This window comes from Pleurodeles waltl, chromosome 2_1 (assembly GCF_031143425.1).
Source record: "Pleurodeles waltl isolate 20211129_DDA chromosome 2_1, aPleWal1.hap1.20221129, whole genome shotgun sequence".
NCBI lineage: Eukaryota > Metazoa > Chordata > Amphibia > Caudata > Salamandridae > Pleurodeles > Pleurodeles waltl.
In genome coordinates this window covers 606,720,184-606,726,183 of record NC_090438.1, presented here as the reverse complement: position 1 = coordinate 606,726,183, position 6,000 = coordinate 606,720,184, and positions in this window count along the sequence as shown.

The following is a 6,000-nucleotide window of genomic DNA, read 5'->3' as shown; positions in this document are numbered from 1 at the left end:
GTCCTATTGTATTGAAGGCAAGAAACATGTTTCAGGATTAACAATGTTGCATATTTTGTTTTAGTTGTTGAACAAGACAGGAAAGTTATGATTCTCATGAAAATGTATTAGTTTATTTTGTGTGCTGTGAGATAACAGCCTAATGTTGCAAGTAAATAGAGAATGTAATAAAAACTGTATGAAATCATTGAAATGACAATGCACTTTTGCTGAGAAAATACAGAATAGTTGCAAACCAAGGGGTGCCATCAACAGCCTTTGGACACTGAATTTGATATCTGAAGTGAGACTGTCTGAAGCACCAATAAATGGATTGTGTGTATTTCTAATTGGTGAGAAACTCTGAAACTTGAAGTTAGTCTTCTCTCCTGTCACGATGTTGTTCAGAACTCTGCTGTTACCTTCTGTTTCTTGAAGTCCCCAGATGAGTTTTCCCATCTTAGTTTAATTGCCCTTTTCTGTTTGGCTGTTCAGTACTAATAAGCCCAACTGATTCTGAAATGCTGGTTTGTCATATGTGTAATCCATGTTTTGCCCTGTTGTGATGCTGCTGTTAACTGACGTTGGAGGATGTGACCACTCTTGCCAACGAATCATTACTGTCTGCTGTCCCCTGAGGAGAGGTACAACTAAGGGCCTCATTACGACCTTGGCGGATGGGATACTCCATCACAAAAGTGACGGATATCCCGCCCGCTGTTTTACAAGTTCCATAGGAGATTATGGAATTTATAATACAGCGGACGGGATATCCGTCACGTTTGTGACGGAGTATCCCATCTGCCAAAGTCGTAATCAGGCCCTAAATGTGGTTTCTTGTTTTCCTTCTAGTTAGAAAATTACACCAGCATATTTTATAGTGAGTTGCCTTAGTTAGAAAATTATTTTTGACCTTCTTTTGCTTTTTGTCTGCACGTGTGAGCCAACTCCCACACAGCCAAGTCCTAATTCGTGTGAGTGACAGGAATAGCCCATCCCTGAAATCTGAAATTGATTGTTAGAACTGTATTTTGATGATTTACTCATATCACCAATTTGAGCGATGAAATTTTACTAATAAATATTTTAGGGATTTTTTATTCTGAATATGCATAGAAAATGACTAACATAGAAAATAACATGCAGCTTGTAAAATGTGACCACTTGAATGGCTGCCACCTAATACAATGTTATTTTAGAGTTTATATTAATAATAAAATGCAGTAATATGTCATACTTGCAATCAAATGGTATGTGTTAGCTTACATTAACTAGAGGCCTCAAGCTAATAATGCCTAATCATTAGTATTGCACTATTGTTTATTAGAAAAATGCAATATCAGAATAAAATGTGATCTCATGCTTGCTGAATAATAAAGAAGGTAATTGTTTCTAATTTTGAAGGTTGACCAAATCTTTGCAAAGCAATGTTTTTCCTGTGTTCATAAGCAACTGTGTATTAGGTGATGTGTGTAGAAACATAAATGTACTAAAATTGTTACAAATATTAACTTGAGATGTATGAGAAAGTATTATTCTCAGGAACTGACTATGGATGCACTGACGGAAGTAACGGAAGGATTCTAAATGTTGCTTCTTGACAAAGTCAACGACATGCGTAAAGGGAGAAGAACCAATCATCAACGTGTGAAAGACTGTTTAGTTATATCTTTGATTTAGAATATGAATTTTATTGGACTAATGGCTATCCTATGATTTTTTGACCAATGACCATGTGGGACAACTTTAAATTAACTGCACTGCACTCAGAATTTGTGTGGCCACTCTCATGAGCTCTTCTCTGGGTCACTTCGATATTTTTCAGCTGAGAGCTTACTCTACTGTTATCTTTGAGTTCCATGCGTAAATGCTGGTGTTCACTCTTGCGCTCAGTGGTTAGAGCTCAATCCGCCTTTGCTGCCTGCCTTAGAAACTTCTCTTAAACGGTTTGGAGAGCTTAGAGTCCCCGATTCTGAACCATTACCCCTTCCATGTCCTGTTGCTGATGCTGCCCGAACTGATGCCTTCCTTACGAAGATTAATCACTGGCTTGCTGATCCATAAAAGGACAGGTATCTTAATCTGCAAATGTCTTTACTATTGATTTGTCTTTTGCTTCTAGGTACCAACTACTGCCTTTGATAGAGCCATAGTTAGATGTTTTCCAAATTAATGTTGACTAAATCTTTTGCATGAAGCCCAAACATGCTGATGCTAATCTGATGATAGAGAGCTTAATACAATTCAACTAAAATACTGATTTGATGTTGCTCAGTTTCAATTATTGTTATTTCTATTGCACAATTACTCTTATGGTTGATTTGTACTCTGATCTTAGAAGGACTGATTTTACAAGCTTTAATTAATTTTAGATTCTATAGAAGATTTGGTCAACAAGTGTTGTTTTTGTACTTATATCATGTGGGTTTGAGGCTAATTTACGTGATACTAGCATTGCTAATTTACGAAAATACCTTTTTCTAATTGATACTAAAAAGTGTGGTTATTTTATTTGTGGCCAAATGGGTCATGGTGTGTGAAATTTACTGTCTCCAAGAAACTTTAATGATTGTTTTGTTGATATACATGATATGTACAGACTTAAGGGTGTGAACGTCTTCAACGAGTCCAAAGGTCCATCAACCAAATATACGCATCCCCTTACAAACTTAAGCCAATAAGGTCAGACACTCCAACACCATCGTCTGCTTTGAAATCTGATAATAATGTGCATATCTGGTTGTCGCTAATTTACATTATTGTTTTGGACTGTTTAACAGTATTGATGTTTCGTAGGTTAAATCTTTTCCAACGTTTTGATCAATCTATGGTTTTCATGTATGTTTATAATTTAGTTTTGCACACCATCTTCATGACATTGAGTCTGGGATTGTAATGAAACATTATTTGGTTTGGAGTTTGATTTGATGTTAAATTGTTCATGGTATTTAAAAATGTTTTTGGTTTACGTTATTGATGTGCGATAAAATGATTATAACTTCTATGCTCTCTGCCAAGTCTAAAGATCTAGTCGATCTCAATAAGTGAGAAGAGAGATGGTGTCTCACCTGTGCATCAGTGGTTTCTGAACCAGAAGCGGGGAGAAAATGTTCCCGGCACAACGTGTCAACAACTTCTTCCCTGCACCCTCCTCTTCCCTTTGTCTCTCAGCTGGAAGCAGGCAGTGACCTTCTTCTATGCTCCCTGCTGGCAGAAACAGATAAATAACTTGAATAACTTCAGACTTAAGCACCTGTGAAAAGTGAGCACACCTATCAGCTTGTTATGCAGATGATGACCTGAAATTTGTCCCAAAAAACAGGATATGTATTAAAATTAAAATAAGCATTGGGACAGCCCTCTGAAAATCTGGACTGTCTGGGTAAATCCTGGACATCTAGCCACCCTATTCCAGGGTCATGGATTTAATGACCCAGAAGACTTACTGGTTTTTAGGCCTGGCCTAATATATATAATATACTTACTTAAAGGGGCTTTCAGACCCCTCTCTTCACCCAATGATGTGTGACTGCATCATTCTCACTACTGCTTACAGAATGGGGCAATGGTCAGCCTACTTAAGGTACTGGTTAACATCACTTTGAGTGTCTGCAATTTGTTCTTTCACAGTGAGCACACCAGCCAACAAGGTAGTTCTCTTTCTTGCCTCTGCTGCCTGACGTGATAGCAGGTCTCATTTGAAGTGCGCACAGAACACATTCCAGCTTTATCAGTTTCTTCTCCTTTCAATGCTGTTGTAAATTCCTTTGGAAGTGGACTGCTGCTATGTTTCAGTATATCACACTGTGTTCCTGACTCGGTTTAATCACTGGTTCTTTAATTAACTTTGCAGAGTAACAAAATCAACTGTTATTGTGTTCGTTTACAGCACACTTGTAACAGTTTTATGAAAACATAGGTTGGGTGCAATTTAAGTTTTAACGAGGTTTTCTTCTTTGCACTCCTTATTTCTTTTATTCTTCTTTTATATGTGTTGCTTTCTCTCTTCTTCGTTTCTTTCCTTTCTTCACTCCTTTCTTTTTTGTTCTCTTTCCTCCTTTCCTTTTTACCTTCTTCATGTTTTCTTCTTTCTTTCTTTCTTTCTTTCTTTGTTTGTTTGTTTCTTTCTTGCCCTCTTTTATTTTTTCTTTCCTTCTTTTTGCCTTCTTTCCTTTTTCCCTCCTTTCTTCCGTTTTGCCTTCCTTGCCTTTTTGTCTTCCTCACCTCCTTCCTTTGTGCCTTCCTTCCTTGTTTGCCATTCTTCCTTCCTTTTGGTCTGACTTCCTTCCTTACTTTCGTTCCTTCTTTCTTGCCTTCTTTCTCAAAGGTGAGGGTAGAAGTCAATGCCAGACCGAAAACTTTTTTAAGTATGTGTTAGCCAAAACTTTTTTATTTCACTAAACGTATGTATAAAACTGTTACCTATGGAGGTTTTCAGTCAGATTCATCCATTAGTCTGTGACTGTGTCACTAACATGTTTCTTCCACCTACTCCAGTATGCATCAAGGAGCAATGTTAGCCCACTTCAGCCTTTGAATGACTTTGATATGAGTTATGGCATGCTGCCCTTTCACATGGAGCACATACCACACAAGGTAGTTCTCTTCAGTACCGGATGCGCCATGGTAATTTGTACCTTATTTAGTCCAGAAAAACACATTTTCTTTGCGCCAATGTTTTTTTTTTATTTAATGAGGGCCATGTAGTTTTCAGAACAATAACGTTTTGCAAAAACCATGACAAAAGAATTGCCATAAGGCTGGCAGCTAACGCCGTACCTATTGGCTTTGCCAGTGCTTGTTTTTTTTTATTATTATTATTTTTATTGGGCTTTATAAATGCAGGATGCAACACAAAGTCAAATTCCATAAAATAATAAGAACAGGATACTAAAAAAAAGTGCAAAAAGGACAGTTAAGATTTCATTTGACAAAGTGCAAGAGTGTGATTACTTCAATCTCCTTAAATAAAAAAAACAGAGTGATCAGAGGATACCATGGTAAAATGGTACATTAATGCTCCTACTGATAAAATACAGATGTAAAATGGCTCTTTTCACTACTCCTGGGATACATATATAGCACAAACAGAGACAGACAAAAGGCATCCCAGGTAAAAAGTGCCTACATGCTGTTCCTCAAAGTAGGCATCATACCAGCTACCCTAGGCATTTCCCATTTCCTATCACCACTGGAGATCAGATTAGATCTCCTGCCTTTGTGCTAGAAATCGTGTCCTCCATTCTAAAAACTTTGGGAGATCAGGGTTTATCCAACCCGAGGCTATACATGTGCGGGCTACTATCATACCACAAAGTTTCACCCTTTAAATGCCCACAGTCCTCACTGAAACCTAACAACATCATTTGGTGAGCAATATTGAGGTGTTTCTTGAGAATCATCCCCATGGAAGTCCACACTCCTTGAACATAACCGGTTAGACTTGAGCATGAATAACACATAGGCATATTCTCTGCTTGTTCACACCCACACCTATGACATTTGGATTCTAGTCTCCTGCCCCATCCAAATCGCTTAAACAGAGTATAATATAAATCAAATACCATTTTAAAATGTTGGCTTTTTCTTCCTGCAGTTAAAAGGGTTTTCCAACAGATACACAGGGGGACCTGAAGCCATGGCCCTTACAGACCCAATATTCCTTCACACGTAGTGTTTTGCAGCTCTAGATCGGCTGGAAGGGCTAATATTTTAACATAAAGGCCCTCATCATGACAATGGTGGTAAATCCCACTTACCGCCGCGGTGACGGCCGCCAACATACGGTTGCGAACATACGTTCGCCATATTATGAGACACACACACCAAACCGACAGAATACAGCCACAACCCCATGTCTGCCAGCCCAAACGTCAGTGTTAAAGTGTCGGTACAAACACCCATACCGTTACGCCAACAAAAAAACACCCATCACATTATGACCTACTAATCAACACAGCGGACATTCAATGGTGGTAAACAATTGGCGGTACACACCTGCGCGCTCAGAATGGCCACCCT